We start from the raw sequence: 11,729 nt of genomic DNA on the forward strand, positions 1-11,729 counted from the left end.
CATATGGCAAGGACTCAAGACACTGAAGTATGGGTTCTGCTCTTTTTCTTTCATTGTCATCACTCCCCAGCCCCCGCCATTCCATCATGACTGCCAAGAACAAAGAAAGTAGATGAACCACCTCCAGGCTCAGTGGGGAACTTGCCAGGTGTTGGATGAAATTGATTTGAGCAAACCAGACCTGATTTGTGACCTTTGCCATTAGGATATATTAAAAAGGCTGGGGAAAGTAAGACTAGCTCTTTTCAGAGAAGTGAGAGTTTGTGGAACCTTCTAGTGCTTGGAAGAAGGTGATCAGAGAATCTGCCCAGTGACTCTTGAAGGAATCACTCTGAAAGATAGGGCTGGAGTGTATTTCTCCTCTGGAACCCTCTGGAGGGCCAGTAATGCACAGAGGTGTTCCACATCAGCCAGAACAGGTGAGGGACAGGGAGAGGGTGTCAAGTCCCCATTCTGTGCTGTAGCAAAGGTGTGTGAGCATGCCATGGGCTCAGCAGGAGCTCTGGAAGTTGGCAAACCCAGAAGCTGGTTTGCCACCCAGATCTACATAGCCTGATGAAGGATCAGTGTCATAGGAGTCTAGAGATGGGCTTCTGAGTGAAGGAAAGAAAGCACATTCCTGGGGGAATATCCACACCTAGCGCTGTGCAGAAGGTCACATCACATGCACCACACCTGAGAGCTCTCAACAGAAAGGACCAAGTGGCTGGGGCCAGCTAAGGAGTGACCACAAACCAGACTCAGTACCTTCCATCACCAATAAGCCACCAGGTGCCCTGCGGCCCCTTCTTTCCCTTTGTGAAGCTGCAGCTGCCGGGAATGATCAGACAGGAAGAGAAGGGATGAGCAGAAGCTTGGAGAGAGTACTGAACTAGATGGAAACTGATAATGATAATAGTGGATCTGACTGAGAACATACTGAAGAGAGATTATGTTTCAGTTTAAAAAAAAGCTTAAAAACATAGAGGATTGGTCTGACTTCTCTAGATTGTCCTGTTGCCAGGAAAATACGGGGGCTAGTCAAAGGAATATGGACACAGGTATAAAAATAGAATGAGATTCGTATTTGCACATCACTGTTTTGTGACTTTCCAATTCACACCTGCTGTATGGAAAGTTTTAGAATGAGTATGCACTTAAATTCAGTGTTATCTTTCAAAGATTATATGTAAGCACGGCAAGTGTTTGCCATATCTGTTTATGCCACGTGGCTCTACATGGGTTGATTTAATCCTCCCTAGGGGCGGGCTGGCTCAGTCAGTGGAGCATGTAACTCTTGATCTCGGGGTTGTGAGTTTGAGCCCCACACTGGGTGTAAAGATTACTTAAAAATAAAATCGTTTAAAAAAATCCTGCCTGAATTCAGCCCTGCTCTGCTGATTTTGACAACCTTTCCAATGGAGAGAAGAGCTGAGATGATTGAAGGGGGGTTAGGAAAAAAGAAGAAGATGGAGCGGTCATTAGTAATTTTGTCTTGGAATGGCTTCTATTTTTGGGGGGGGAGGGTGTGGCAGACAGAAGGAGAGAAAGAAAGAATCTCAAGCAGGCTCCATGCCCAGCGCAGAGCCCAACGCAAGGCTCAATCTCACAACCCTGACCTGAGATCACGACCTGAGCTGAATTTAAGAGTTGGATGCTTAACTACTGAGCCACCCAGACTCCCCCTGGCTTCTGCTTCTCAGAGGCACAATTTGACCAAGGATGTATTGAGCATGTTATTTTTTCAGGAAAGGCAATATTTATATCCATGATGACCAACACACAGGTGGTACCCAGGAAATGGTTATTACCTTTGTTATTTGCAGATGCATCATCTTTCATTGCCTCATCTCTACTAAGAGATTGTCTCTTAAGATGGCTCAGTGAACTTCATACCTGAGTTTCTGAAAGAAGTTGGGTACCAGGGGGTGGGCAGGAGACCTTCCAGTGTGTAGGGCATTGCTCTGGTCATCTAGGTAGATACCTCATGCTTCTGACTCATTGTCTGTGTGTGGGGTGGCCAGTAGCACTGCCTGCATTCTTCTCTTAGGAAATTTCTAAGGGAATATACCATATGCTACGTGCTAGTGTATACTAGTAACAGAGTAGTTTACTTTTCAGCATTTTCACTCCACAAGGCTTTCTTCTGCTTCATTGGTTTTTGGTTCCTTATTTCAGAAATCCGGTAACAAGTAATGAGTAACCCTGGCTAGTTAGTGGCTGGCTTTATGTGCCACAGATAATCTACTGCAGACAGATCGCTTGACTTTCCTTAAGGCCAGGTAACACATCAATAGCCCAGGTGGAAAGAGTTCAGGGGCTTTTTGAATTTAAATTTTGCTCACAGAGATGTATACTCTGAGCATTTTTAGCAGTGGAGATAGAGAATGAAATTAAATGAAAGCTGTCCCTACTGACTTTGGAGCCCACATTCTTGCCTCTGTGCCAAACTGTCTCAGAGGTCTCCTTGGCCAAAGAAATAACACACATTTGTTGAAAGATGGATATCTGTTAACTCAAGCAGTCTACCTTTCAGTTATCCAAACAACAACAACAACAACAAAGGAGTATGACTCAGTTGAGGATGACAGAGAAGGGATCCTTGAGAAAAGTAGGAGTCAAATAGGTGAGGAATGGTTCAGAACATCACCCCACACAGAGGAAACTGCATGTGCAAAGGCCCTGGGGTACTGCAAGGAAAAAATGGTACCCAAAGGACTAAAAGAAAGTCGCTATGATTGGAATGAAAGGGCAAAAAGCATCTGGACAATACCACTCCCTTGTGATATGAAGGACTTTCAAGTTACTACTAAGGTAAGAATTCAGTAATTCAGGTTACTGGAGGTGAAGTTTCAATTGAATGACCAACATGTATGACTTAGTGGTTATTTCTGGAGTGGTGTCTGAAAACCACAATAATTAGTTAACAATTATTCCATCCTACTTTGTGCTAGATACTGTATTAAGTACATTCTGTTGATTATCCCATTTGTACCCCACAGCATTGCAAGGCATTAGAACCCCCAAATAACAGCACTATTCACTGCATTTTTAGAGATGAGGAAACCAAGGCACAGACAGGTTAAGTAACTTGCATCAAATCACGCAAGTGACGATGATAGAGCCCAGAAAACGGAGTTTTCTCTGTTCCTCTTTCTGAGCTTTGTCAATATTATTTGTAATTATTCTCCTGAGACTGTGGTTTTCCATTTGCAACTGGGCAGGGGGAGGATATAAAGAAACTAAAATTTTCTTAAAGTAGATGTCCGAAGTGAGCAAGATGATTGATCCATGAGGTGTGGGAAGAAAAATATTTGAAATTCTATTTTTTAATTTATCACTTTATCTTTTTTCTGTTTTATAATGTATAAGATGTGTTGGTACAGTAGTACATATACATGATTTATAAAGAAGTTAATAGACCTACATGGGGGATAAATGTCCATCTTCTTCTTCTTCTTCTTTTTTTTTTTTTTTTTTACTAATAAGAATGAGTAATGAAAATATTTAGAAAGCCGTCGTCTAGAGAAAAACAACCAAGCTGGCCAGGAACAGAAGACAGTCTGAAGGGAATAAGACAGAAGAGAAATATGTCATGGCTGAGAGGTGGGGGAGGGAGTTTGTGTTGCTGCAAAGGGTAGAAGTGGAATCACAGGTAAAGCCTAAGGGAGGCAGATTTCAGCTCCACAAAGACAAAACTTTCTAACCATTGGAAGCAGCTTTAAAAAATGGCACAAGTTGCTCTGTGACCCAATGAGATCTTGGACTGAAGAGATTTGTTTGGAGCCTGGACAACTGTGGATCTGGGCCACTGTGCTGAACATTCCTGCATGGCTAGGAGGTCAGACTGCACAATTTTTCAGGCTTTCCCAACTCAAAGTCTATAGGTTCCATGATTTTTAGAGGACACACCGCAGATGGTGTAATAGATGACTTTAATCCCGCAAGCACGGCAGGCGCATCTCAGAAACTGTGTGCTCACTCTTGCCTTAAGGCCTTTGTGTAGCTCTGCAGAGATGCTCTCTCCCAGCCATTACCCCCATGGCTAATTCCTTGCCTCTTCCCCAGGGTTTTCAATGATGCCTGCCCTGACCACACTACTTAGAATTGCACGCTGCTGTCACCCCTGCTAGCACTCCCAACTCTACTTCCTTTGCTTTACTTTCTTTTTTTTTTTACGGTACTTATCACCCCATAATGTGTTGTGTAATTCACTTTGTTAATTCATTACTTGTTTATTACCTCTCTCCCTCTGCCAGCTCTATGGGATCAAGGATTCTTGCCTCTTTTGCATCCAAGCACCTAGAACAGCTCCTGACATGTTACTGGCAGTCAATAAACATTTGTTGACCAAATAAATAGTGGAACAGGGGTGGGCAGTCTGAGCTCAGGCTCTTCTGGGACTTGGCTGCCCAATTGTGGGCAAATCAGTTAATCAGTCCAGATCCCTGTTTCCTCTGGGAGTCCATACACCTCTAAGAATAACTGTATGATTTTAAAATTCAGTTGGGTAGTTTATAGTTTGCCTCTTAAAAATATACTAAGTAATTCCAAATGGACACCAATACAAATATAAGAAAATGTGCCAGTTACCCCTTTTGAACCACCGTTTGTTCTTTATTTAGCTCAGCTGCTAACCTGAGCCTTTCCCACTCAGATTCTTTGTTGTTCTGAGAGCAATTTATTATTGGAAACACCATGAAAGATAAATCTAGTGACCAGCACACGTTTACCACACTTCCTCTAACCTTCATGCTGGGGATTTTCCACTGCTAAGTTACGGCCGAGGGGAAAATTTTAGAGCAGCAGGAAAAAACAGTGATGGTCTGCTCCTTTTACTGGTATGATTTACCTTGATTGGCCTCTGTAAGCACACCAGGGGGTATATCAGCTAGTACTGATTGTTTGATGGCTTTTTTTTTTCAAATCCACACACATTTTGTGAGATTTGCTGTTGTTTTCTGATGTGCCTTGATGGCTCCACGTGAACATGAGCAAGTAATAGCTTTATATGCACTCTCAAAGGTAATAGCTACAAGATGCACTCTCAAAGTAATAGCTACAAGATAATCCTAACTAATAAATATACTGTATTTAGTGAAATGCAAAAATACATGATAAACTGAAGCAGTATTTTCCCACAGAATGAAAAGCCTCAAGAATCTAGAAAAATAAGGGTAAAACTATTCCAAAGGAAGCAGAAGGGTGGCACTAGTAAAGTTAAGAGCAGGAATCACTAAAATTGAAAACAGAAAATCAATACAGAAAAATCAATGAATCAAAAAGTTGGTGCTTTGAAAAGATCAATAGAATTGACCAACTCTGGCAAGACTGACAAAGAAAAAGCCAAATTACTGATATAAAAAATGCAGTAGGTTTTACCACTACCGACCCTGCAGACATCAAGAGGATAATAAGGGAATACTGTGAACAAATCTACACCTGAATTTGACAACTTAGAAGAAAAGCACCAATTTCCTGAAAAGCACAAATTACCATAACTCACCCAACATGAAAGATATAATTTGAATAGTCCTATAACTATTAAGGAAATTGAATTCATAATTTCAAAAATCCCACAACAAAAAATCTCCAGGTCCAGATGGTTTCACTGAAGAATTCAACCAAATATTTAATAATGAATTAACAACGATCCTATATAATCTCTTCCAGAAAATAGTAGAAGAAAAAGAAACAACTCCCCAGTGTTCAGAGTTAATTAAGGCCTGAAATTGGCTAATATTTGGATTATTTAGATGTTCACATCCTGTCTTTCCTTAGAAACTGGCAATAAGATTTTTCTCCTTCGGTTGCCTGACCATCATAGGAGGTTCTTGATAAATATCTGTTGATGACTTTTCGCAACACTTTGCCCATCTAGACATAATTACAGGAGAAGTGGAATCAACGTCTTCTCTCTAGGTTGCATGACACTGTGGTTTACTTATTCTCAAGCATCCTAGGACTGCTTTTGTTGGTATCATCCTGAGATGCAGTTTAAAAAAAAAAAATGCTAATACGAAATAGTTAAATGAACTTCCAGGTAAGACTCTCTATTTGAAAATTCTTTGGCATATCTGAATGCTCCAAGTGTAGCTCACAATGGCGTCAATGATTGATTTTGTAAAACAAATCTCCCCTAACTTAATGGCTTAAAACAACAATGGTTTATTATTTCTCATGATCTGTGGGTTGAAGAACAGTTTTTCTTCTAGTCTTGTGTTAGGTAGGTCCTGTAACTGCATTCAGATGGCAGCCAGGCTGGGGCTATGAACTGTCATGCCTTCATTCTCCTCCATGTGTTCCCTCCATATGGTAGCTTGGGCTTCCTCACAGCATGGTAGTCCTAAGGCAGCATTCCAAGATGACTTCATCACATGCCTGGCACTTTAGTTGAGTTGGTTGGGGGCTGGCCATGTGCTCTCTTCAGCAAGGTAACCGGACTTTCTGACATGAAGTCTCAAGACACTAATAAAGCAAAGGCTGCCAGTTTTTAAAGTGTAGCTTAGCCTAAACTAGACTAGCATCACTTCTGCCACATTATGCTGATCAAAGCCATTCACAATGGCAAGCCAGATTCAAGAGAATGGAAAATAAAGTCTTTCTCTTGATGGAAGGAAAGCAGAGAAATTGTGGCTATCTTTAATAATCTCTAAATTATTTATGTTCTTCCCAGAAGCAAAATACACTCATCCCTTCCCAAGACCTACAATATTCTCATTCCATTATGGCATCAAGCTCAGACTTGAGACCCAGGATTTTGTCATCTAAATCAGGCCCAGATATGAATGAGCCACCTAAGGTGCAATCTTCTGAATGTAGACAAGCAGTGTAGCTCCCATCTATGCAGAGATCTGCGAATTAAAAAGACAAGTTATCCACCTCCCCAAACACTCAACTTACAAAAGTGAATAACAATAATGGACACTCCCTTTCAAAAAGGGAGAAAGGGGGAGCACGTAGCTTCCCTATTTCATAGTAATTTTGAAATCCACCTGGGCACAAGTTGTCGGGGTCTCCCTCCTTCAGGGACTGTTCCTTGATTAGGGTCCAGTTCTGCTCTCTCAGAGTCTTCTTCCAGCCCACTGTTCTTGGTGGCTCTTGTTTCTATCCTCTGCATCTGGCTCTCTCACCTGAGAAATTTCTTCTCTATAAGACAAGGGCCAAGTTTACACCTGAGTTGCTTTCTTTGCCTAATTTCTGTCTATATAAATTTTGGAGTCTAGAATCTCATTTTATTTTGTATTGCCCTACCCCTTTTATCTAATCTAATGGTGATACTTTTGCCAATACAATTCCTTCTAAATTTTGTATGTTTTCTATGCATCATATTACAAATCCACTTCATTAAATAAAATTCACACTCATAAAATTCTTCAAGTTAGGCCCCTTTTTCAGACTGCAAGTCAGGGTGCTGTGGAGCAATGCTCTTCAGATTCTTCTTTCTGAGGTCTAACCAAAAGGGTCACGAAGCACAAATCAAAGTTGTAGAACCTTTATTTGATCTTTACTTGGGTCCAGGTTTTACTGTCAGCATTCTTGATTTGACCTTTACCCTGAGTCCATTTCTAACTTTGAAAATCTTTTGACACATGGAAAGGCTAGAAATTTTCCAACCTAGTAAGTCCAGAATTGAAAACATTTCCCCTAAATTCTGTTTTAAAAAGGAATAGTTTTTTCTTTGGTTCATTTCTGTCTTCCCATACTTTATCATAAGTGGCTAAAAGAAGTTAACTTTCACTTTCAACATTTTACCTGGAAATCTCCTTAGCCAGATCCATAAATTCATTAATGAATTTTCTATCTTCTAGATTATCAGAGACAACAGTGTTGACAAACAGATCAGCACTATGTAATATGAGTGCTGTTTTCTCCAGTTTCAATAGCAAGTATTTCACTACTTTTCAAACCTCTACTACTAGTCTCCTTACCACCCTTCCAACTTCTACCTACTACCTGGTCCAAAACCAATGCCTCATGTTTCAGGTTTTTTTTGGCTACATCTTATTTCTAGGCACCAATTTCTGTATCAGTTTATATTGCTGTGTAACAAATAATCCTAAATCTTAGTGACTTAAAACAAAACTTTATGTTATTTCTCATGATTCTATGGGTTAATTGAATGACTCTTCACTGGTCTCACTTGCGCAGTCATGAAACTATCTGACACCTGAGCTGGGGCTGTTGGCCAGGATGCCTTAGTTCTCCACATGGTGTCTCCATAAGGCAAATGTGGACTTCTTCATATAACAGTCTCAAGGCTACCTTTCAAGATGGCTTTGTTCATAGACCTAGCACTTTGTTCAGATGGCTGGAACACGCAGGCATCTCTCTCTTTATGTGTGTTCTCCAGCTGGACCACTTTGTGTGATGCCTGAAGGCTTCAAGAGAACAAAGACAGAAGCTGCCAAGTTTAGGCCTAGGCCTACAACTAAGATAGTATCACGTCTGCTGCATTTCTTGGTTGAAATTTATAAGGCTGACCCAGATATAAAGGGACAGGAAAAATAGATGCCATCTTTTGATGGGAGGAGTGGCTAGAATTTGTAGTCATTTTTAATTCACCAAAATGACAATGACCTCAAGATAGTAATAGACCCTCTAGTGTTTCTTGACTCTTATATTTTGCTTTATATCATAAATTATACCTTCCACAGAAGACTTACAGTTCTTTGAGAGTAAGGACTAGGAAGAATAATTTTTACATCGCTTTAAGCCTCTTACATAGAGCCTGCCACATAATAGGCACTCCAGAATGATTTCTGGATAAATGTTGGCTAAATGAGATATTCGGTCTGACTGTTGTAATGTATATATTATTTTTTTTCTAATTTCATGTAGAATTGGCTTCTATTGGTAAACTTGTCAATATTCATTAACTAAGATATTTGATTAACCAACAGCAGAGTATTACCTAACTATTGGTTTGATAACAGTTTTATGTAAATATTATCTTCTTCAGCAGAATGGAGCCCCCCATAAATAGTCTTCCACTAGGGCAGGGGTTCATAGCCCTCACTGCATAATAGAATCTGGGGTGCTTTAAAAAAAATACCATGCCAGAGATCTTCTCCCTAGACTAATTAAATTAGGATTTCTAAATGTATTAGGATTTGTTCATAGGTGATTCTCATATGCAGCCAGTGTGATGAGCCACTTTTCCAGGGCTAATGCTTTTAAACTGTGTCACATTCTAAGGACACGACCTTGCCCTATCTCACTCAGCTTCAACCATAGTAGTCTAGTCATGAAAAGGATTTGATGCTAAGATAAAACGTGGAAACACTAGTATGTTGTGATAACCTAGGACTCTTGACTTTATGAAGTAGAATAATCATTGAAATATTTTTCTTGGCATCTTATGGCTGTCTATATGAACAACTTAGAGGCTGTGATTGTTAATAAAAGGCAGGGTCTGCCTTCCAAGACTTCCAGGGTGTTTCTCTGTGCAAAGCCTTCTGTCCACAAGACAGATCTGAGGCACATTGATCATCTTCTCTGTTTACCTAAAGGCTACATAGGACCTAGTGTCTGTGTACAGCACATCAAGAGACTCCTTCCTTGCCTCTATTGTGGGTGCTTTGCAGGGCTCACTGTGCTAACCCCCAAAGCTCACTTTTCAAAGGAAGAGATGCCAACTCATTTTTCTTGAACTCCATAGACTTAATTCTTACAGGCAATTTCTGCACTATAAAGAAGGGCAAGAAAAATTGCTCTGGAGAAAATGTTCAAAAGCATTATTTCTCTAAAGACTAAACAATGTTTATAATAATCAGAGAAGAATCAGGTTAAGAATGCTCTGTTATTTGGATACTTCCTCAGATCAAAAGGTCAGGTATGATTGTTTCCCATCCTTGTAGCCAGGCAGGTCAGTTCTGGAGACAAACCTCTACAATTTAGCAAGCCAAATTCTTTAGGAATAAAAGCTGATTAACAATGTCTAAATGGGTCTTCATTTTAGAACACTCCCAAGGAATGGTTGGTCCCAACCATATTTCCACTCCTTGCACTTCTCAGGCTCTTTCAATCTGTGTTATGCTCACCCTATTCCACTCAAACTTCTCTGGCAAATATTGCTAAATCAATGTACACTTTATGATCCTTAGCGGGCTCTGCTTCCCAGCAGTGTTTAAACAGGCATCTCTTCTCTAAATTCTTTACTCCCTTGACTTCTCTTGCAACACACTGCTGGTTCCCTTTGAACATTCATTTTCTATCCCTTTAATAGATTTCTTATCTTCTGTGCTGACCTTAAACTTATGGGATACTCAAGTGTTCACGCTTGGCCCCTATTCTTCTCATATTGCATTGTCCAGGGATTTCATTCATGCTCTTTAACAATTAGCAACTATTGATAATTCCTAAATCTCTTTGGGCTCAAATATTACATACTCTTGTACTCAACAAATATTTTCTGAACCACACACACAGTGGCAACGGGGACTGGTCTGAAAAGGCAACATCTCCACCACAATTCCTTCTGTTGATTTCTGACCATCACTCTATATGCTCTCTTTCCTCAGATAACTTTATTTCAGAAGCATTGAGGTCTTTCCATGCTCCTCCCTTCTTTTGCTGCCCCTGAACTTCAATCAGACATTTTTACAACATCTTAGTGTGAGATCTAGAAGTAAATCTCTAGAAGAGAGATTTACAATAAGATTTCCTAGTCTGGGGGCGCCTGGGTGGCACAGCGGTTAAGCGTCTGCCTTCGGCTCAGGACGTGATCCCGGCGTTCCGGGATCGAGTCCCACATCGGGCTCCTCTGCTATGAGCCTGCTTCTTCCTCTCCCACTCCCCCTGCTTGTGTTCCCTCTCTTGCTGGCTGTCTCTATCTCTGTCAAAAAAATAAATAAAATCTTAAAAAAAAAAAAAAAAGATTTCCTAGTCTACTTTCTGGGCAATTAGACGTGCTCTGTAGGGGGTATCATCTGAGTGCCTCCTTCTTAAGATTATATCCAGATTTTTCTTCCTTTCCTTTTTTTCTCTTGTAAAAAAAAAATGCTTTAAGAAGGCATATTCCCTTTTTATTCTGTACTTCTGTTTTCACATTGTCATACATTCTCCATATCTTACTTATTTAAGGAAATGACCTTTCATCATGGACTTTAATCAACATTTTGGTAGATCTTCCTTGTTCCATGTTAACCCAGGGTGCTTAGAGAAAAGACAAGGAAGTACATCACAGGTCTTGGCAGTTTACTACCTAGCACTGTTCCATATGGTGATTAATGTCCCCTAGAGGGCCCGATTACAGAAATATTTTGTCTCTTTCCTCTTGCACAGACCTAAATGACATTTATGGGATCTCTTGAGAAGCTAACTGATCTAAAACACGCTGATATGTTCAGTATCTTTTCTGATTTAGACATGCAGCTACTTTTACCTTTACCACACATTAGAGACAGTCCTGACCCGTGGGAGTCAGCTCATTTCTGGTTATTTAAGATTATCCTTGACTTTGATAAGGTTGGTGTTATCATAATTTGAGATGGTGTTCTGTAAGGCAGTATCCAGGTCTGCCTTAATTACTACTCTATCCCCAGTATGTAGCACACAGTAAATGTTCACTGAAGTTTTGTTTTTTAAAAAAAATCTATGAATGACTATATCTTTACACCTCTCAGTTAATAACTAGGTCCCTCTTGCTAATGATGACTGAGGCAGACATGACACATTCCTCAGGTCATGAAGAGGGTAGGTTTGGGAATGCATCTTGACACCAGACAAATTTTGATAATTACAGAGAA

This window comes from Ursus arctos, unplaced genomic scaffold, assembly GCF_023065955.2.
Source record: "Ursus arctos isolate Adak ecotype North America unplaced genomic scaffold, UrsArc2.0 scaffold_15, whole genome shotgun sequence".
NCBI lineage: Eukaryota > Metazoa > Chordata > Mammalia > Carnivora > Ursidae > Ursus > Ursus arctos.